Here is a 23,528-nt window from a genome sequence, read left to right as displayed (position 1 = left end):
GAGAGACTCTCTCCACAAATGGACCTTATCCTTCCCCTCTTCATAGCAGAACTTTCCGATGACGAAATATTTTGGTGAGTTTCATCAGAGTCACAGTAGCTCAACTTGGCAGCTGTGAGTTCTCAGGATAAATGAGCCCAGGATGCTGTCTTGTCAAAGCAATTTCTTCAAAAGCCACCATCCTAAGGGTCACTGACAGCAAGGTCATGGGAGAATGAACTAATGAACTCGTTAGCCTCTTGGACCCACCCACCACTCCCTGCCCTATATCTTACACCTCAGTGATAGCTAACGGTTTGTAGTTCCCTACACGCCATCCTCTCCCCGCTGCCTCCTCAGCTGAAGCCTTGGCCCTGTGGTCACCTACGTCTGAGCATTCTTCTACCAGCATCTCATGTATGGGGCTACCGGCCACATGTAGTGTCTTCTATGAATCCCTAGTAGCCAGCAGAGTGCAACACGCGTAGATGCTCAGTAGGGTCTTGGCTTCTTTCCTTCAGGGTGCCTATGTGATGGGAGGGGTAGGAGGGCAAAGAAGGGAGAAGTTGCACATACCCCTCCACGAGCCAGAGTGGGCTAGGGGAGCTCGTCAGTGGAGGTACAATAAAAACAGCCCACAGTGGGGATCCTCAATGTCCTGGTGACGTCAGAAACGCCTGGGGGTACTTACTTAAAATGATGAATCCTGGGCAGCACCCTCGACCCAGTGAATTAGAGTCTTTGAGGCTGAGGCCCGCGAATCTGCACTTAGACAACTGTTCCAGATGATTCATAGGTGTGACAAATCGGAAGACTCTATCCCAAGGGGCATGGGAGCCTGAGAGACCATCAAAGAGGCCACAGAGCAAGAGTCCAGAAGAGACCCCTTCCTGTGTCTCAGCACCCTCCTCCGCAAGACCAGGAGAGACCTTGTAAATATGGAAACCTTACATCCTGGATTCTCTCATGGGTTCTGATCCACATCTGGTCCATTGTCAGATCATGTGTAGGTCAGCTGTGTCCTGGCTTTTGATTAGGTTCAGAAAATGAACAAGGTAGGCACCATTATTACTTCCAACTTACAGATGAGGGCACTGAGGCTTAGAGAGGCTAAATGACAAGTTCACTGGCGTGGGGAGTATGAGTGGTACGAGACAGGGATTTCACATCCAAGCCAGTCTGATTCTAGTACCTGCATTTTTAGCCCCCGTTTCCCAGCAGGTGACCTAGTGTGAAGTGTCTCCTCTGAACAGAAGAACGTCCCAGAGGAGAGGCTTATGAACTTACTCTCCCAGTCACCAGTTAACACATTAAACCCCAGTTAATATCTGGGAGGGCCAACGGCAGAGACTTGAACGAGACTCAGGAGTTAAAGCTCAACTCAAGACACACTCCCCCAAGTGCCAAGTCCTCTTCACCCTCTGCCCTGGGCCAGTGCCTTCGGCCCCAGAGCTTCACCTTTATTTTACTGAGTTCTTCCTGATACCTACGCGCGCAGCCGCTGCACCTACTCGAGTCCACAACTGCCTTCCGCACCCCCAGGCAGTGATGAGAGTAACGCAACCAGGAACAATGTGCAGTGACGTCACCCCACAAATTCCGTATGTGCTGGCCTGCAAGCCCACCAAACCATACGGCAAACCTCTGAGGTCGCGAGTGGGCCTCGCGCATCCTCATCTCACGGATGCCTGGCTCAGGGCTGCACATAGAAGGCAGTGAACCGAAGGCACTATGGGCAAAATATAGGCACATCTCAGAGGAGCTGCAGGTTCGGTCCCAGACGACCGCAGTAGAGCAAATATCGCCATAGCGCGAGTCACGCGAGCTTTCTGGTTTCCCAGCGCGTATAAAAGTTATGTGTACACTATACTGTAGCCTATGAAGCGTGCGATAGCGTTATGTCTAAAAAAGTGTACGTTAATTTACCTTAATTTAAAAATACTTTATCGCTAAAAAATGCCCGCCATCATCTGAGCCTTCGGCAAGTTGTAACCTTTTCGCAATAGAATATCAAAGATCAACGATCACAGATCATCGTAACGGATGGAATAACAATGAAAAAGCCGGAAATACTGCAAGAATTACCAAAACGTGACACAGAGACACAAAGTGAGCAAATGCGTTGGAAAAACGGCACCAATGGTCTTGTTTGATGCGGGGCTGCCACAGACCTTTAATTTGTGGAAAACAAAGTACCTGCGAAGCACAACAAAAGCAAAACCCAAGAAAACGAGGTCTGTCTGTACAGTGCTGGTGCTGTGGGGCTGTTGCCACCCAGAGGATGCCGGGCCTGGCCTTAGGCGGCTTACAGCCCAGGCAGGCAGTGACACGAGCGTGCAGATGGCTGCAGAACGAGGCAGGGAAAATGAATTACTATTCAGGAAGCATAACATACGCTTATAGCCAGAACAGCTGAACCCTCCGTCACAAAGGTCAGTAGAGACTGCACTGATGAACAAGGAGGCATGAATCCAGCAGAGGTACAGAGCAAACACATCTCTATCTCTTGGCCGATTACTGAGAACGAAAGCAACGATGTACATCCAGACGGAGATGATTTCTGTGATCTCCTTCCCACCCACAACTGCTCTGAATGCCAGTTGATACCACTTATGTGCTCCCCTCATGAACACCCGAGATACGGTCTGAATGTCAACCTTCATTCTATTAACTCCTTTCCGACACCTACAAGCAGAACCAGAGTTCACAGGCAAGCACTGAAACTTACTGTCAGATTTGACCTGTGTACACGTTAACCAAAACCAAGGGGAACCCCTGCAGGGCAGAAAGAGAAGGCTGTGGTGGGAGAGAGACTTGCAGGATGGATTCTGTCTGCTCGTGGAGATCCACACTGGGAAGTTTTTATGCAAAATATACTCGCCAATGTCACAATGAGTTTGTTTTGGGTTTTGTTTTTATTTAAAAGAAGGTTCTGGTGAATGAGCCTGCATCTTTGGTTAGCAATGGTGCTCCATAAACCAGAGACAAGGGCCAGTGGCGCCCTGAGGGATCCTGGGTGGACACCAGCTCAAATTTCCTTTGTCCCTGCTGACCCTCATAAATTCCTTTAGGAACGCAGCTCTCTAAGGCCCTCAGGGAGTACGCCCCAACTAGCCAGCAAAATGGAAAAGAAAAAGAGAAGAAAGAAAAAACATGCCACATCACACCAGTCTCCTCTCATAACTCTTACATGAGCTAAAAGAAAAGAGACATCGTATGAAGTTCGACAACTGTGGTTTCCAGAACCCTGGACAATTTTCTTTGCGAGGGAGCCACAGAGAAAGCTTCCCCAGTTTAGCCCTGGAGAAAAAAGTTTCCAATGAATTGAACTTCCTTGCAAGGTAAAGCAGTTTGCTAAAGTTTCGCTTAAAAAAAAATGCCCCTCACACCTACTCTCAGTGTGCCTACAAACAAGCTTTCTCTTAATTGAGAAAAGAAGGATAAAGAAGCCCTGAAATGGTCGATGGTTTTAAAATTCACTGAGCTGACTGAACAGATACAGAATCAGTTTGGTATTCTCTATCAAAACCCTTCTCACCAGCTTTCTTCCTTCCTCAAATTGAGAAATGACTCATATCTTAAAATTGTAATCTACACACACACACACACACACACGCACACACACGCACAACCCATCCCCCAATACAAGACAGTACAGAAAGTACTGGGAAACAGGTGATCTCTCCTTTCTGCAAAGTGAAAAAGAGTGTAGGTGGCTTTTAGAAAGCAAACTGGCATTTCACCCACAGGAGCATTTTAAATCAATACATTGGACAATTGCCTCATCTGCTTTCTGAGTGTCCAGATGGAAGTCAGGCGCAGAGCAGAGACCTGTGAATAGCAATAGGGTCGGGCTGGGGAGGGGTGAGGGCCACGAGGAAGAGGCCTTGCTAGATGCAGTCTTGTAGCTCTTCCCTGGAAGGGGAGGGGTGCAGGCACACACAGAGGCAGGGGCAGAAGCTTCCACAGACCTGTACCAGCCAAGGAAAAGTTTCACCATTTCGGTTTGGTTGAGTTACGCAAACACTGTAGAACCCTCCTCTCTGTGCCAGGTGCTGGGGATACAGCACAAGAACCAATCTCAGCCCAGGAGACGCTTACAACCTTGTAGAGAAGACAGCTTCATAAGATTCATAAAAGTCAAGTGCAACTAGAGCCTGGAGGAGAGCACGATCCCGGGATGATGGGTGGGAAGATTCCTAAAGAAGCTGAAGGGTACCACATTATATTGTCTTAAAATATTATTCCATTATTAAAGGATGAGCAGGTATTGGCCAGGCAGAGTTGGGTTGGGCATTTTAGGCAAAGGGTTGGCATGAGCAAAGGCCTAGAGGCCAGAACAGAGTAGGGTGCCATGTGCATGGGTAATGCAGGTAGGGTGCTATGGCTGGATCTTAAAGGACAGGATGGGAATGACAGGGAGGGCTGCATGTACCTCCTACTGAGAAGTTTGGACTCCATTAAGGAGCCCATGGGGAGCCACGGAAGGGTTTTAAATGGGCCCATCCTCTTTTAGGGCACATTCTAAGGGCTCCTGATTCAGCCCAGACTTCACTCTTCTCCATCCCTGGCCCAACCCAAAGCCCCTCCCACTGGAGTTCCCAGCATGGTCTCAGGTATAAATGATTGTCCCCTATGTATATACTATAGAGAAGGTACCAGGGAGAATTTATTACTTCCTATTTTTTAACATCTTTATTGGAGTATAATTGCTTTACAATGGTGTGTTAGTTTCTGCTTTATAACAAAGTGAATCAGTTATACATATACATATGTTCCCATACCTCTTCCCTCTTGCCTCTCTCTCCCTCCCACCCTCCCTCTAGGTGGTCACAAAGCACTGACCAGGGAGAATTTAAAGACAACTCCTTTGTCTTTAGGAGTTGAGTTTCTGCCCCTTTGTTATCTAACCCTGGAGTGGGTCTACCTGAAGGACTTTCAGCTGGTAGAGCAGAAAGCTTAGGTCAGCAGTTGGCCCCTTCCAACTCATCCCTCTTGGGTGTCCAACTCCTCTACTGTTATTTCTCTCCCTAGTTAATTGAATATTCAAAGGAAATAACTGTTGATTGAAGGTCAGTTAGCACTCAGCATGAACTCCCACCTCTTTTTATGAGCCTTCCTGTACTGCAGACGTTAAAAAGACAAGAAGCACATTTCACTGACTCCCTTGCAGCTAGGGTCCTGGGTGAGAATTCGGTAACACCAAGTTCATACACTCACAAAGGAGGAAGTGAGGTGAAGCCTGTTTCTGCTGGCAAGTAAGGTGGTAGAAACACAGACTCGGTGTTCTAGTGTCTGCTCACCAGCTTCACAGATGTAGTTACGGCAGCAACAGCATCCTGATCCCAGCAATGGGTTCTTAGGTGATGGCCCTGAACTTCCACTCCTTCACCCTTTCCATTAATTATGCAAGCACCTAAGTCCCTGTATAAAATCCCTTTCTGCTTAAAATACCTAGAGAGGTGGACTTCCCTGGTGGTGCAGTGGTTAAGAATCTACCTGCCAATGCAGGGGACACGGATTTGAACCCTGGTCCAGGAAGATCCCACATGCCACGGAGCAACTAAGCCCATGCGCCACAACTACTGAGCCTGCGCCCTAGAGCCCGTGAGCCACAACTACTGAAGCCCGTGAACCTAGAGCCCATGCTCTGCAACAAGAGAAGCCACCACAATGAGAAGTGCGCGCACTGCAACAAAGAGGAACCCCCGTTCGCTGCAACTAGAGAAAGCCCGCACGCAGCAACAAAGACCCAATGCAGTCAAAAAATAAATTAATTAATTGAAAAAAAAAAAGTAATGTGCATGTTTTAAAAAAACCCAAAACCTAGAGAGGGACCTCCCTGGTGATGCAGTGGTTAAGAATCCACCTGCTAATGCGGGGGATATGGGTTTGATCCCTAGTCTGGGAAGATCCCACATGCCACGGAGCAACTAAGCCCGTGCGCCACAACTACTGAGCCTGCACTCTAGAGCCTGTGAGCCACAACTACTGAGCCCTCGTGCTGCAGCTACTGAAGCTCATGCGCCTAGAGCCTGTGCTCTGTAACAAGAGAAGCCACCGCAATGAGTAGCCCGCACACCGCAACAAAGAGTAGCCCGCACTCAACGCAACTAGAAAAAACCCACGCGCAGCAATGAAGACCCAACACAGCCAAAAACAAATAAATAAATAAATTTATAAAAAGATAAAATCAGGGGCTTCCCTGGTGGCGCAGTGGTTGAGAGTCCACCTGCTGATGCAGGGGACGTGGGTTCGTGCCCCGGTCCGGGAGGATCCCACATGCCGCAGAGTGGCTGGGCCCGTGAGCCATGGCCGCTGAGCCTGCGCGTCCGGAGCCTGTGCTCCGCAACGGGAGAGGCCACAACAGTGAGAGGCCCGCGTACCGCAAACAAACAAACAAACAACAACAACAAAAAAGATAAAATCAAATACCTAGAGAGCTTTGTTTCCTGCACTGGCCCTGGTGGTCCCCTCAGCTCCTCAATACCTCTGCCTTCTTGATGCCTCCCTCATCTACAGTAAGGTCTTGATGAAAACTCCAAATACATTGGAACAAAAAAATACAAGGCATGCTCAGTCCTCTTCACAAAGCTCACCTGGAGACCTAGTCCCTCCAAGCTTTGTGAAAGCGGGGCCAACCTTCCTCCCCTCCCCTGAAGCCTCTGTTTGCCTATCCCCTCCTCTTCTCTACAGTGACTCCATCAGGAACCTAGATAGTTCTCCTCACCATGTCCTTTGGAAACTTGTCCTCTCTCTCTCCACTCTGATACAATGCTTCATTTCCTCCATCCTTACTTAACTTGGCTTAGGCTTCCACTCCCTAAGTACACCGAGACAGTATATTACACAAAAGGAAATCTACCGAGCCAGAGATTTGTTTCCTCATCACTCGGGGTGCTCGAGCAAACACTGGGCTCCAGCTGCTGCAGCTGACTCAATTAAGCTTAATGCCCAATGCCAGGGTTGCTACGGAAACCAGAAATAACATTTCAGGAATCCCTCACAGCCTGGGTGACTGGTTTCTAGGCTGTTCTACAAATAGTCTTTCTTGTAGCTGATCATTAACATGAAGAGCAATTAATAAGATAGCAAGTTTCATGATGATGAAATGATCAGACGTGATCATCACAAAGCACTTAGGATATGCAAATTTTAACACTGAAAAGGAACTTTAAAGGCTGGATTCAATTTCCGTATTCTGCAAATGGAGAAGGTCATGCAGGGTAAAGGTGGGGCAGCCTCCTGACTCTCAGGCCGCCCATGTTCCCTGACACCACACACATTCTCCATCCTGGGCAAGTTACTTACTCTCTCTAACCTTCAGTTTCCTCTTTTACAAGATGGAGACAATGACTGTACCTGCCTCAGAGGGGTGCCATGAAGATTAAGTAAGTGAATATGTGTAAAGTACTTAGAATGGTGTCTGGCACAAAGTAAGAGTCAAATAATTATTTTTGTTATTATTATTATTTCCACCTGGTATTGTGTTGAGGGCTGTATGGAAGCAACATGGCCATAGCAAAGAAAGCACTGCTATGGACTGGGAGTCCAGAGACCCATGTTCTGGTCCCCACTCTGCCACCCACAAGGTGACAGTGGCCACATAACCTTCTTTTTTTGGAGAGGGGGAGGGTGGCTATGTTACTTTGATCTCTAGGGTTGGACTAAATAATTTCTCAGTTTCTTTCCAGCTCTCGCATGCTATGGTTTTAAGTAAAATGAATTAAATAGGGATGTTCCTTGACCTTTACAAGTGGTTATATCCGTATCTATAATGATAGCTAATATTGATTGAGCAACGATTATATATCAATATAATGCTAGATGCACTAACTCCTTAATGTTCACAACAACCTATTATCCCCATTTAACAGGTGGGAAAACTGAGTCTCAGAGAGTTTACAGTAATTTGTCCAAGGTCACACAGTTAGTAAGTAGTAGAATCAAGATTCAAATCCAGGAATCTAGAATTCATACTCTTGATGATTAATCTACAGGAAACAACAAATGTACACACACAGCTATAGAAGGGTACAACCTGCATGACTTTATATCACATTAATGTTCCCTCATTGTAACTGTAGGTACTCTGCAGGCTTTACATAAATTCGCAGCAACTGGTACTATTCAAGAAAGTTTTGGGAAACTTGCCACAAATAAAATAATTCTTAGTTCTTCATTACACTCCAGGGATGATCATCTCCACCAACATCCCTCACCGGGATGATGTCGTTAGCCTCCTAAACGGCCTTTGCCTTGTTCCTCTACAGACTGTTCTCAATCCAGCAGCCAGAACAATCCTTTAAGCACAAGTGAAAGCATGTCACTCCTTTGCTTAAAACCCTCCGATGGTTCCCACCTCTCTCAGAGAAAAGCCAAAGACCTAACAACGACTCACCAGGGTCCCCATGTTACTTCCCTGAGCCACACTGCACTGGCACTGCTGTTCTAAACACTCAGGAGAGCCTGGAACATTCTTCCCCTGGATTCAGCGACTGTCCCCTCACCACCTTCAAGAAAATGCCTTAACACAGTAGACTGGATGATACTAGTGTTGCCTACTTAAACTTCACTTCTCTACTAAGCCCCTTCCTGCTTCCTTGCTAAGATCCCGAGCAGCAAGAAAGTGACCATGACCTCTGCGAGGATAGGTCCCATCCCCACCAGGAACGACTCCTTACTGGAAGAAGACAGTCTTGGTTATTCCAGTCTCCAGACGAGGTAGCTGGAGTAGGCACACAATCCGGTTTTGGCCTACGGGGAGTAAGGGAAAGTCTACTGAAGATTTTGGTCTCTGATAAAAGGAGTGAGTGAAGGGACAAAAAAGTCCTCTTTCGTCCACTCTTATTATCTTCCTGCCTTGACCATAACCATGGAAGGATGTGATTTTTGGAACTGCAGCAGCCATCCTGTGATTTTTTTTTTTTTTTTTTTTTTTTTTTTTTTTTTTTTGTGGTACACGGGCCTCTCACTGCTGTGGCGTCTCCCATTGCAGAGCACAGGCTCCGGACGTGCAGGCTCAGCGGCCATGGCTCACGGGCCCAGCCGCTCTGCAGCATGTGGGATCTTCCCGGACCAGGGCACGAACCCGTGTCCCCTGCACCGGCAGGCAGACTCTCAACCACTGTGCCACCAGGGAAGCCCCACCCTGTGATTATTAAGGCAGAAGCCTAAGAAAGGAAAGCCAATCTCCTGGGATGAGGTCACTTCAGCTGGAAATAGCCCTGGCCTCAAAGATAAAGCTGAGCCACTGCCACGAACTGGGAATCACTGATCTCCAGACTTCTTGTAAGATATTCAAATACCTTTTAAGAAAAACACTGTTAGCTTATTCCAATTGCACCCTACCTAATACCCAGAGATTTCACTACTGATATCAAGCCTGCTATAGAGTAGCTGCTCAACAAAAATGTGTTTGTTCTACGTATGAAGGAATGAATCTGATGGTACAACTTTTGACACTTTAAAAATAAAATGTATTAAACTGTTTTGCTAATTACACATATTTTCTGAAATGCTCATGTAATCAATTTTTTAGACATCCTTCTCTAAGATCAATATCTGATTTAAGGGTGAAAGAGAAAAAAACTGCTACTTTATATTTAAATCAGTAGGTGCTCAAAGAGATAAATAAAAATTAACAATACTAATAATATTAATAAATGTCATCTCTCATTCATTTATTCAGTACACATTTATTGTGAGGCTGCTACACCAGATGCTTTATACCCACAGACGAAAAGACCTAGTTCCTAGTTTTAAAGATCTCACAGTAGAGTGGGAGCACAGGAGAGTTAACACCACTTTGCAATGTACAAATTGTGTTTTAAAAATAAACTTTTTTTTTTTTTTTGCGGTACGCAGGGCTCTCACTGTTGTGGCCTCTCCCGTTGCGGAGCACAGGCTCCGGACGCACAGGCTCAGCGGCCATGGCTCACGGGCCCAGCCGCTCCGCGGCATGTGGGATCTTCCCGGACCGGGGCACGAACCTGTGTACCCTGCACCGGCAGGCGGACTCTCAACCACTGCGCCACCAGGGAAGCCCTAAAAATAAACTTTAAAATCGACAATAACAGCAACAAGCATTTATTGAAAGCTAAGTCCATGCCAGGATCTGGGCCAAGCCCTTTATCTGCATGATCTCATCCCATCTTCATTCCCACTCTGAGGGAGGTGCCATTATCATCCCCATTTCACAAACGAGACAACTGGGGTTAGGATTATTCTGCTACTTACTCATGGTCACACAGTGGAAAGCCAGAGCTCACATTTGTTCAAAGTTACCTATGGTTATTTGTAAAACCAAGCTGACAAGTGTGGTGGCAGGTGTGGAAACGTTCAGGAGCCACGGTTGATTGGAAGGTCAGTAAGAAAATGGGGCCATGAGACTGTCAGGACAAAGGAAGCCATCTTAGGCTGCCTCTGCAGAACTAGAGGCTCCTGATCGAGAAACGACAGTTCAGGACACCATTCTGTATTTAAAGGAAACATAGGCAGGGTTATTTCTCCCTCCTGAACTTTAACATGTAAACCAAACTATCAGTTTAGCTTCTCCAAGGGATGTCCCCTTGGGTGCCCCCTAGACACTCCAACTGAACATGGCGTTTGAACTCACACAAGGCACTCAATGTTTGTTGAACAAATAAAAATATAGCTACTGTGGTTGTGTGTGGCAGTTTTACATTGCAGCGGTTTGCAGACACGGATTATGTCCATCTCGTCTGTGTCTGGGGCTGGCCTTAGCTTCAGTGGCTGGTTGGTTGATGGCTTTGCTCCAGTCCTGACTCAGTCTGACCATTGGCTGAGGCAAACGTCTACATGAGAACAGCCCATGTGGTAGGAGGGGAAAGGGCTCCCCTGAGCCCTAGAAGACTTGGTGTTAAGCCCTAGGCTGCTGCTGGTAAGTTACTTCACCTTGAGCAAGAAGGAATATTTCTGGACTCTGGTTCCCTCACCCTTAACCCTTATTTGTACCAGGGACTTCCATGGCAGTCTGGTGAAGCCCATAACCCCTTCTCAGAATACAGTTGTTAGATGTCCAAAATAAAATGCAACACACACTAGGATGGCAATTAGAAAAAATGGAGAATGACAAGTGTTGGTGAGGATGTCAAGAAATTGGAACTCTTGTGCATTATGGGTGGGAATGCAAAATGGTGCAGCTGCTATGGAATACAGTTTGGCAGTTCTTCAGAAAAGTTAAACATAGAATTACCATGTTTCCCAGCAATTCCATCCTCGGTACATATCCAAAAAAAATTGAAAGCAGACACTCAAACAGATACTTGTATGCCAGTGTTCATAGCAACATCATTCAAGTAGCCAAAAAGTGGAAACAACCCAAGTGTCCATCAACAGATGAATGGATAAACAAAATGTGGTATATACATAGGATGGACTATTGACCATAAAAAGAATGAAGTTCTGATACATGCTACAACATGCCTGAACCTTAAAAATGTTACGCTAAGTGAAAAAAGTCAGACACAAAAGAACAAATATGGTATCATTCCACTTACATGAGGTATCTAGAACAGGCAACATAGAGACAGAAAGTAGAAAGGAAATTCCTGGGGGATGGAGGGGGAGGGATGGGGAATTATTTCTTAATGCGTAGAAAGTTTCTACTTGGGATGATGAAAATATTCAAAACGTCCTGGAAATAGACAGTGATGACGGTTGCACCACAGTGTAAATGTACTTAATGCCCCTGAATTGTACATTTTTTGGGGGGCGGGAGGTGAAGTAGAAAAGAATAGCTTTATTACTTTCTCAGGCAAAGGGGGACACAGTGGGCTCCTGCCCTCTAAAACTACGTGTCCCCTGTATACTTTAACATGGTTCAAATGGTTAATTTTATCTTATGTATATATTAAAACAATAAACAAAGAAATAAATAAATCCAAAGGACAAGAAAGGAGGCCAATTATTTGAACTACAGTGAATCAAGATATTAAAGATATTAAAAAGATATAGTACCATACTGACTTTAAAAAATAACACTAAATAACAAGATGAAAAGATGGGTTACTAACTAGTGTAATTCTGAAGTAGTGGTGAGTGTAAGCACCATTTTGAGTGATCTCTCACGACTATAATGTGCCGTGGACAGATCTGTGATCCTATTGCTGAGACGGCGCTGCTACTACTCTTGTGGTTTGTGGTTTACAATCGTAATAGAAGGAAATGCTAAGTTGCAGTTAGAGGTTAGTGAAAAAGGATGTTATTTTTGCTCATCCAAATTACGGACCCACTGAAGTCTCTCCAAGGGATGTGTGGAGGCCCATGGACCCCAGGTTAAAAACCTCTCAACGAGATGATCTCTAAACTCTCTTCTAATTAAAACGGTGTGATCTAGCGGGGATTTCTGGCTCATCTGAATATTATGGATAAATTAACATCTCTGATAAGTTTTTTTTCTTATCTGTAGCTGGTGATTATTATAAAATCTGCCTCTCAAGGGCTTTGTGAGGGAAAGGGAGGTAAGGAAAGCACTAGGAGCTTTGTAAAACTGTAAAGCTCTCTGTAAATGCCAGGAAGTATCAGGGAAATCTAAGAGTCCACGAAGACGTCTGCCCCATCCCCTGCACGCCCGTCCCCCAGGGCTCAGGGTTCCTTCAGGATTTTTGCTCAGATCTTTGTGAACTATGGGAACAAAACACTGGGCCCCCTTTGTTAAAGAATACCATGCCCCGTGTAAAAACATAGTTTTATGAACTATGATGTATGCCAGCAGATTCGAAAATACAGACAAATCAGATCATTTTAAGGAAAATACCAATTATTAAATAGACTCAAGAAGAAACAGAAAACCTAAACACACTAATGACTCTTAAAGAAACTGAATGAGTTGTCCAATATATCCTCTCTACAGAAGGCATCAAGTCTAGATGGTTTTTTTTGTGTGTGTGTGGTACGCGGGCCTCTCACTGTTGTGGCCTCTCCCGTTGCGGAGCACAGGCTCTGGACGTGCAGGCCCAGCAGCCATGGCTCATGGGCTTAGCTGCTCCGTGGCATGTGGGATCTTCCCGGACCAGGGCACGAACCCATGTCCCCTGCATCTGGCAGGTGGACTCTCAACCACTGCGCCACCAGGGAAGCCCCTAGATGGTTTTATGAGTAAGTTTTACTAGCTCTTGAGGACGTCTTCTCTCACTGATCCTATACAAATTTCCCCCCCAAAGACCCATGCTGCCTGAAACTGTGGGATGTGTACCAAACCCTAAAGACGTGTGTTCCTTTAATGTATGAATAAATGATAAAACTGAGGCAAATTATGAAACGAAAACAATGTATTAGAACTAAACTACTTTGGTAGAGAAAAACAGCTACGTAAATTGCGTGGTCTGCCTATTCCTCTTCATTTTGGAGACAAATTCAAGTTTGATTGGAAGAGGGGAGTGAAGGAGCCTGCTACCTTCAGTGGTTGGGACAATCACACACAGGACAGCCACAAGACACTGGCACCAGTGCATACGGGTGAATGGTACCCTGAGGAGGAGGGGATGCTTCCCTGGCTGTCCCTCAACGAGTCCCAAAGATATAAGGATTCTTCACCTTGCACCAGGCTTAGCACAGCGCCTGGAACATGGGGACTCTCTTAACATATTTATTCAATGAATGGATGGAGTAGACTGGAAGAAGGCCCAGTGTCAGGCCTGGGGAATTAAGAGCTGGAGATGGAAAGCAGCCTCTCACAGGCTTGGCCAGACCTGAGCCCCTTGGACAGGATTCCTCTGCAGTTTACTTCGTGGTCCAACTTGACTTTGAAAGCCTCAGGGGCTCATCCTCCCAGGGTTTCTCATGGCCAAATGCCCCTCACTGCACCTACTCCATTGTGCCTTTCCAAAGGTCCCTCCTGGCTCTGAGCCCAAGCGGTCAGATGCTTACGTTCCTCCTGTTTCTCCCCCAGCCCATTCCCCTGCATCAGCTCTTTGTACATCTGGCCATCCAGCTCCCTCTTTGATGTTCTTACTCACTGACTGCCTGCGGGCTTACGACAACTTCTCCCTCCTCCTCCTTTCTCAGCCCCACCATCCTGTGAGCCGCCAAAATACACACACTACCCTCCTTTCTCCTTTCATCTTCCCTATAAATCAGCCTCCTCTGGATATACTGAAAGGAAGCTTGTCTGAGCTAGTGGTTTTAATTCCTGCCTTTTGAAAGATCTTACTCGGACTTGGTTTCACATCCTGGCTAGACTGCACTGGTTTCCCATCTGCAGCCCGAGGATATTGGCTGCCCAATCCCCTGGGCTTGTCCAATCTGCTTTAAAGACTCAGAAATGCACGGTGGTAAATTAGTAAGTACCACACCACTGAAGTCTTTGAACATGCTTCCCTGGCATATGTCAGTAACAGTTCTACCACCCTGAAAGGGAAGATAAAGGGAACAGAAAGGAAAAAGAGGCTACTTAGGAACATGTCGGAGAAGACATACTGTCCTCCACAAACTGGAAAAGCAGGAAGCAAAGCAGCTTGTTACGGGCTGAACTGTGTCCCCAAAATGCATAAGTTGAAGTCTACAACCTCAGAACGTGACCGTATTTGGAGATAAGGTCCTTAAAGAGGTGATAAAGATGAAAAGAGACCATTAGGGTGGGCTCTAATCCAATATGACTGGCGTCCTTACAAGAAGAGGAAATGTGGACGCAGACAGGTGCAGAGGGAAGCCCGTGTGAGGACACAGGATGCGGGTGGCCATCTGCAAGCCCAGATGAGAGGCCTCACTGTAACTGAGCAGGACCCTACGGGGCCTTCCTGGGACAGACCCCTCCCCATATCCTCTGCTCTAGCTCCTCTCTGAAGTAGCCAGATAATAGTATCTCATGCATATTTCCGGAGCTTTTCAGATACTAAAAACCACCACCCAAACAGAAAAAATTAACTACTTGATGATCATGAGCAAGTAGCCCCCAGACCTTCTGGCATCTAAGGATCGATAACGTTAACCACCCTGCTACCGCACCATCAACAAATAAGGGAACTTTGAATGAGCTGATCACATGCTCTGGGACGCCCCTCCTCACCTGGCCTTTAAAAATGCTTTGCTGAGGGGGCTTCCCTGGTGGCGCAGTGGTTGAGAGTCTACCTGCCGATGCAGGGGACATGGGTTCGTGCCCCGGTCTGGGAGGATCCCACATGCCGCGGACCGGCTGGGCTCGTGGGCCATGGCCACTGGGCCTGCGCGTCCGGAGCCTGTGCCCCGCAATGGGAGGGGCCACAACAGTGAGGGGCACACGTAATGCAAAAAAAAAAAAAAAAAAAAAAAAAAATGTTATTTCAAAGGCTCCTAAGGCAGATTTTTCTTGGAAAGCAAATATTTAGCTTTTTTTTTTTTTTTTTAAATAGAGGAGAAAGTCCTTATCTTTGAGTTCATTTCCTAATTCTGCAAGCACCTCCCCAGAATCCTGGAATGTGATGGTTTGCAGATGAGAGGTTTATTTAACCCCCTGCACACAAGGCCTTCAACGTCCCTGAAGCCTGAGGAGCCAGTTCATTTCCTGGGCTGATCCAGGGGCTACAAAGTTTCATATGGAAGAAAAATCTGTCTCCTTAAAAGCACAGGTATTGGGACTTCCCTGGTGGCTCAGTGGTTAAGAATCTGCCTGCCAATGCAGGGGACACAGGTTTGAGCCCTGGTCTGGGAAGATCCCACATGCCACAGAGCAACCAAGCCTGTATGTCACAACTAGTGAGCCTGCGCTCTAGAGCCCATGAGCCACAACTACTGAAGCTTGCACGCCTAGAGCCCGTGCTCCACAACAGGAGAAGCCACAGCAATGAGAAGCCCGCGCACCGCAACGAAGAGTAGCCCCTGCTCGCTGCAACTAGAAAAAGCCTGCACGCAGCAACGAAGACCCAAAACAGCCAAAAATAAATAAATAAATTTATTTATTTTAGAAAAAAGCACAGGTATTTGGGTCCCCATCTCCTCTTTAAGGTCTTAACAAGTCTAAACTCTGCCATAACACAGCCTTCAGAGAGCCCTTCATCTTCACTTTTTTTTTTCAAACTAAACATCCTCAGGTCTTTCAACTCTTTTCCGCGTGCCCTGGCTTTAGAGACTTTTCCTCTTTGCTCATTTGTTGGTTCATTTTCTCCTCCTCTAGGAATTTACTGAGCGTCTGTCGTGTACCTGGCACGTTATTAGCATCGCCAAGACAACACGGACATCGATGCCAGGAATCAATCACTACCAAGGCTGACAAGCGCTGGGCTGGGACAGACGGGCATGCTGCGGGGATGTGATGTGGGGTACTTAATCCCAACCTAGAAGATTAGGGCTGCTTCCACATAGACCCGAAAGATGAGTCCAATTCGGTTGGATGAAACAGAGGAGGTAGGATTGCCAAAAAGGGTTTGAGCAGAGGAAATGTTACATTGGCTTCTCCAACCCCGCCTCTGCTGCTCAGTGGTTGCATGACCTTATGCAAAACATTTAACCTCTCTAAGCCTCAGTTTCTTCATCTGTAAAATGGGGATAATAATACCATGAAGGGAAGGGTGAACTGCCTAGCACAGTGCCTGGCACATAGTAGATGTTTCCCCCAAACGGGCAGCCATCGTTACCATTATTATCATTATTATCATCAGGTGGGGAAACCTGGGACACAATTGCCTCCAGAGGGGTAAGGCTGTATGCCTCGCCCCCCAAAAGCAGCAGCCATCAAAGAGGAGAAAAGAACGGTGGCTATGTCACCCACCGAGGGAACGTCCTCCACCCCATCCCCCCACACATACACACTGCAGGTGCCAAACACGTGGGCAAGCTGAGGATCAAACATCCTGGAACTGAAGGAGGGAGTGAATGGAGAGGAAGGGATAATGGAAAGTTATGGAAAAGGAAGGGGATAAAGAGTTTACTAGAGAAGAGAAGGTGAGAGAGAGAGTCTGTAAAAGAAAAAAAAATCAAGTTATACATTCATGGGGTAGGAAAGCTTTTAACTCTGTGGCTTGTTAGAAGTCAGATACTAATGCTTTTTGGAGTTTTCCCAGTATTAATTACAAGATTGGAATGAAGAATTCACTTCATACAGTTTCTAAAAATTGAACGATAACAGAGATGTTAGTTTATACGTAAAACAAGCACAGGCAGGGAGAGATGAGATGAGATGTACTTTCTGCATCTGGGCTGAGCAGCAGCCATGACAGTCCCTCCATCAGGTCCATAATTCCGTCCCAACCGTATTACAGAGGATGCATAGAGGGGGACTGATAAAAGGGGGGGGGATGATTTTACTTCAAAGCGTTTATTTTTTAAAAAGCCTTTGCTACAGGACTTCCCTAGTGGCACAGTGGTTAAGAATCTGCCTATCAATGCAGGGGACACGGATTCGATCCCTGGCCCGGGAAGATCCCACATGATGCAGAGCAACTAAACCCGTGCGCCACAACTACTGAAGCCCGCGCACCTAAAGCCTGTGCTCTGCAACGAGAAGCCACCGCAATGAGAAGCCCACACACCGCAACGAAGAGTAGCCCCCGCTCGTCACAACTAGAGAAAGCCCGTGTGCAGCAACGAAGAGCCAACGCAGCCAAAAATAAATAAATAAAATTTAAAAAAATAAAAATAAAAAGCCTTTGCTATAGTCAAAACAATTCGATAAGCTCTACGCATCAACCTTCATTTTTATAATCAGTTCTAATGATAAAGACACACGCCAGCCACTGGATTCTTTAGATATGTGCTAATCGCTGCGCTGTAAGAGGCTTGAGTCCCCCCTTTGCTAACTCCCCTTAGGTAGAAAAATGTTAGCAGCTTATTTTCAAAGCCCCAGAAAGGGTTGATTGACCTGGCTCACAGTTTGCTTATACTCTCCAGCTGCAATTTTCTCAGCAAATGTTTTTCATCCTGCATCTGGCTCGTGCCCCACAGCACCTCTTCCTAAGAGCTTTTCCTCCTGCCCATCCCCACCCCACCTCCTAGATTTCTCTTCTGCGAAGGTTCTCAAACTGAGGTCTCCAGAAATGCAATTTCTCAGGCCCCAGCCCAGACTTACTGAATCAAACACTCCAGGCATGGGAACCAGCGGTCTGCGTGTAACGAGCCCTTCAGGAGCTTCTGACCCACAGTGAAGTTTGGGAACCACTGTTCAGTTCCCTGATCCTTACGCACCCCCCACCCCCACCCCCGCCGCCTCCTGCCTGATTCAGTTGCCCCACCCCCTCCGTCTCAAAGCTTCTCCCTCTCACCTGGAGAGAGGGAAAGAAAGCCAAAGATTGCACGGGGGGCGGGGGGGGAGGGTTCACTACGGGAACCAGAGAAGGGACAACCGGAAGGTGGGAATCGCTGATGTCACCACGCCCCAGACGAGACCTGAAGGATCCCTGACATCAGCCACCTCAGAGGAAAAAGCGGCTTGCTAAGAGGCTGAAACCATGCACAAGAGGATCGTCTCAGGGGTCCAACACACGCGGAGCTTTCGCTGTGGGCGGGGCCAAAGCAGGGGCTCGAGGTCGGCGACCCCGGTGTTTCCCGCAGGAGCAGCAGCAGCTCCAAATACTGATGGGCATTTCCTGTCCTTCTCAAAACTCCTGGTCGGGGATCAAGCTCGAGTGTGAGGTGCCTTTTTCTTTGCTCAAACACACATCTCCTGAGTCACGCATCCTCTCCTTGGGCGAGGGGCGGGGGCGGGGGCGGGAGGTCACCTTTTCATTCTAGGTTTAAAGAAGCCTTAACAAGTTGGCCAGATGGCTTTACTTCTCTTCGCCTTGGCTTCCTCGTCTGAAAATGAGACAAACCAATAACCACCTTGCAGTGGTTTGTTTTTGGTTTTTTTGTTTTTTGTTTTTTTTTTTTACAGATCAAGTGAGCTAGCTTGCCGCTGCTCACAACAGGGGCTCGGTAAGTGAGAGCACCTCCAGAGGTGTCATGAGATGTGAAAAACAGTCCCTTTCTTCAAGGGTGTACAATCCGGTACTCAAAACAAGGCAAGTACAAAAATCACCAGAATAGGAATCCTTGGGTATGTGCCTTTATTACCCCTCAGAATAAGGCAAAGAGGGTTGACGCCTTGGTAGAGGACCTGCCGTGCATGTGGCCCATCCCGGGATGGGAGGGTCCTGCCTGGCTGGCAGCAGGAGAAGGTGGCATTTGGCCTGGCCCTGGCTGATAACAAGCCTTGGCCAAGGAAAGATACTCCAGGTAGAAAGAAGAGGGTGAACAAAGCCCTGGAAAGCTCAGGGAAGGAGAGAAAAGTTGTATCCATGACAAAGTGGCTTCAGGGCATTTAAGACTGGTGGCCTCAATGGGTCTGGCCTTCCAGAAACCAGAAGCTCAGATGGCTTCTGGCATCTGCTTTTCCTCCTTCACTGAGGGTGCCAACAAATGTCAATTAGGGGGATTGTTTCAGGATGTGGAAATTCATTTACTGTCAGCCAATGCTTGAAAATGTTAATAATTATCAACCTAGGCGAAAACGTCCATTGGCAATACAGAGCAGGACATTCTTACACTTACGCCAGCCAACTCCTTCAGTCACATTGCTAATTTAGGCGGTTTCAGCTCCTCATACAAAACACATTGCATTCTTACTCATGTTTTGAGGTCAGGTTTAATTAGAGATGTATGCAGAATTGAAAATAAATGCCTCCTGGGCTTCCCTGGTGGCGCAGTGGTTGACAGTCCGCCTGCCGATGCAGGGGACGTGGGTTCGTGCCCTGGTCCGGGAAGATCCCACATGCCGCGGAGCGGCTGGGCCCGTGAGCCATGGCCGCTGAGCCTGTGCGTCCGGAGCCTGTGCTCCGCAATGGGAGAGGCCACAGCAGTGAGAGGCCCACGTACCGCAAAAAAAAAAAAAAAAGCCTCCTAATGTACTGTGATTTCCAAGGAACAGAATTTGGGGCTGTATACAGTGAGTTCTTAGATTAGCTTTATTAGCTTTATTTTTAAGTAGTAAATTAACTGCTATGGAGAAATTGCACTAAATTCTGTGACCTCCACCCTCGCACACCTCTGGAAATTTTCCTAGCAGAGTGTGTGGGGGGAGGGAGTGTCAGCTCCCACCATCCCCTAAACACACTATGGGGTCACCGTCCTTTTAAATTTAATTTTTTTAATATTAAAAAACCCCACAAACATGAATTCTTCATGGGTGCTATTGATCCAAAAGGGGAATCTATTATAGGGAAAGGAAGTAGAAATAAAATGAGATAGGCTGGTAAAATTAGAAAAGAAAGCACATGTCAACGAGACTTGGTTTTAAAAGACAGATGAAACAGGGGAGCCAGTGGGCTGAAGCGCAGACAGTTTGAGTGTGTGCTCTCATTCCAGGAGTGAGGGGAGTCACCAATACAGTGGGAGTTTGGGCAAGGGGGCTGAAGGTTTCCGAAAAGGCTGATATGCCCCCACTGGTTGCCCTGGCGACAGGTCCACCCCCATATGACTGTGACATACTAAAGAGAAAAATGTGCACAAGCAAAGCAGGCAGCAGTTAAGGATGGGAAGCAACAGGACTTCCAGTTAGCACCACCTTGAGGGGACCTTAGGGAAGAGTCTGGGAGGGGACGGGTGCCACTGATGCAGGATGGGTGCAGAGGGAAGAACCTGAAGGCTTCCGTGAGCTTAGGCTCTGCGCACAGCACACCCTGCGGCTCCAACTCCACCAGCCGGCATAGTTGCCTTGAAGGGACTCTGAGTTGGAGAATGTGCTCACTGGTTTTCCTGGTGGCCTGGGACTGCAGGCTCTCCCTGCCCTTTGCCCCAGCCCTGGAAGGCTTAGGCAGTCCAGATGGCACAGTAGGGGGTAGAAAAGGAGTCAGCAGTGATCGACACTGTTGTCAGCTGAGTCCCCCAGGGGCTTCCACCCCTGCAGCATGAAGCCCAGACTTTTCGTCAGAGCCCGTGAGGTCCTAAGTGAGCTGGTTCCGAACTCCTCTGGGCTTGTCCCCAGCTCAGACCACCTGCCTGACAGACAGGGTGGCCCCGATGGCTTCACCAGGTCCCGCCTCCGTGCTCCATCCTCACCCCTCTCCTCCCAGCTCATCCCCCAGCTCCACGTGGACTCAACTTTCCCTAGGAATGTTTCCTGAAAGCAGCCATTTACAAAGTGTGGTTTGGGGACTCCCTTCACAGAGTCCATGAGATCAAAACTATTTTTGTAACAGTACTAATGTTTGCCTTTTATACTCTAACTCTCTTATGTGTGAACATCGTTCGAAATGTGGTTTTAGATTCCACATTGCAGTTAAGCTTTAAGGAACTACCGTTTGTCAAGTTTTGGTGTCCTATCGGAGAAGAATATCCATAATCACATGAAAAGGCGATTAAAAGACATCTTCTTTTTCTGACTACATGTCTGTGTGAGGCCATAGTTTCTTCATGTAACCCAACCAAAACAATATTTCATGACAGACTGAATGGATGAGAAATGAGAATCCAGCTGTCTTTAATTAAGCCAGACACTGAACAGATTTGCAAAAATGTAAAATCCTGCCATGCTTCTCACAATTTTTTTATTTAGAAAATATTATGATACAAATATTTTTACTTACATTATGGTTAGGTTATGGGTTTATTATTGTTATTTTTAAATTAATTAATTAATAGTTTTTAAAGTTCTCCATTTCAGTTTCTGATCCAGTAAACCTCAGCAGACTTAACCCACAAAAATAAAAGCTCTTTGGTATCCTCAATAATTTGTGAGTGTACAAGGGTCCTGAGACCACCTTCTTGTACTGAGCCTACGGCAGGCAGAGTAGAGTTGTAACTTAGCTGTGCCTCTACCATCGCACACCGACTCCACCAAAGTAGTGACCTCTTTACATGTCTGTCTCCCCCACTGCACAAGTGCTTCCTGATGGTGGTTGTTCTTTAACCCCCTCATGTCTGGCACAAAGCAGAAAGTCCAGATGAATGAATGAAGTAGAAGGGAAGCCCACATGGACACACATCACAGGCTACCGCCCGAACAACATGCAAACAGTCATAGGAGGGCAGATAAATATATGCATTATTTTTTTAAACTGGCTCCAGTTGTTACTGGGCCTCTGGCTTGAATTTAGACATAAATATATATATATATATTTTTTTTTTTTTGCGGTATGCGGGCCTCTCACTGTTGTGGCCTCTCCCGTTGTGGAGCACAGGCTCCAGACGCGCAGTCTCAGCGGCCATGGCTCACGGGCCCAGCCGCTCCGCGGCACGTGGGATCTTCCCGGACCGGGGCACGAACCCGTGTCCCCTGCATCGGCAGGCAGACTCTCAATCACTGTGCCACCAGGGAAGCCCAAATATAAATATATATTTTTTTAATCAGAAAATTCAAATGAAAAATTAACCTAAGAAACAATTCTGCTCCTACTCTTTTAAACTTTCAGAGACACCCCATGCAAGCAAGTAACTGGGGAAATACACCATGCAGTGGATATCACAAATACAGCCAAAATGATTTGCCACAAAAAAAGTGATCAGGGCAAGGACCACAACAAGCACAGCTTCTCCATCTCTGTTCGCTGTCAAAGGTAGACCAAAAGCAGGTGGCACTAGAGGATCCAGGCCAGAGTTGCGGTGTTTGCCTTTGGTTTCACGATTCTCACTCACTCACCATGTTCCCAAGTAAAGCAGCCCTCCAGCATGTCAGGGAGCGGCCACACCATCCCCTGTGGGGCAGAGATATGCCATATCCAATCCCCCTCTTTGTCCCTGACACATTCTCCTACCAAATGAGAAAAGGGGAGGGGGAGGATACTGGACGTGGGATGGATGCCCTTAGCAATACAGGATCTTTTACCTCCGAAGACAAGGGGTTTCTACCTCAGAGCTTGAGCTCAGGGTGAAGGAGAGGGCAGTGAATGCTGACAACTAGGGGACGCCCCGTGGGGGGAGAGGGGGTATGAGAGTGTGTGAGTGTGTGTTTGTGTGCATGTGTGTGTACAAGTATGTGTCGGAGGTGGGGAGAGAAGAGAGAGAGAGAGAGGCAGGGGGTGGGGACGGGCCTACACATCTCCACCACCTCTGTCTTTCTAGACAGAGAGATAGATGATAGATACATAGATAGATGATAGATACATAGATAGATGATAGATAGATAGATAGACAGATATGTTTATCATATGATGGTATATGTTTATCATCTTGAAATTTATTTTTTTTAAAACCCTTTAATCAGCGTACTAAATATCCCCCAGTCCTTTCCACATTTGCAGAAGTCCTATGTTTATGTCACTGGAAAAAGATTCTCAAAAGACTAAAGACATGGAGGGCCCAGCATCATGGAGTCATTGTTTAGGTTAACACCATAAAGGTTCTGACCTCTCAAAACAGAGCTTTTGGTTCCTCTGGTCTCTAACTGTCATTTAGGATGCTGAGGTGACCAGGCACTGGGCAGTTCTCTCAGTGGCCTTCACAGGGGGGTGAGATTTTAAGGGGTACAGATATAAAACACAGTTTTGGAGAACAACTTCATGGAATGATGGTTGTGGTAAAGCTTTCATTCACTGCATACCTATAATTTACATATATTAATTATCTTGCTTTCTCCTCACAAAAATATTCCAAGATCAGCATTAACATTCCCATTTTATGGATGAGGAAACTGAACCTCG

At 46.9% G+C, this 23,528-nt stretch overlaps 1 protein-coding gene across 3 annotated transcripts in view; it reads right to left on the bottom strand.

The window, feature by feature from the left end:
* Positions 1-23,528, bottom strand: part of MATN2 (matrilin 2) — a 156,124-nt gene that overhangs the window by 114,165 nt on the left and 18,431 nt on the right. The window lies entirely within an intron of this gene.

The sequence above is a fragment of the Mesoplodon densirostris genome, chromosome 13, assembly GCF_025265405.1.
Source record: "Mesoplodon densirostris isolate mMesDen1 chromosome 13, mMesDen1 primary haplotype, whole genome shotgun sequence".
Lineage (NCBI taxonomy): Eukaryota > Metazoa > Chordata > Mammalia > Artiodactyla > Ziphiidae > Mesoplodon > Mesoplodon densirostris.
The sequence above is the reverse complement of the archived record's forward strand: the minus strand, read 5'-3'. Positions and strand labels throughout refer to the sequence as shown.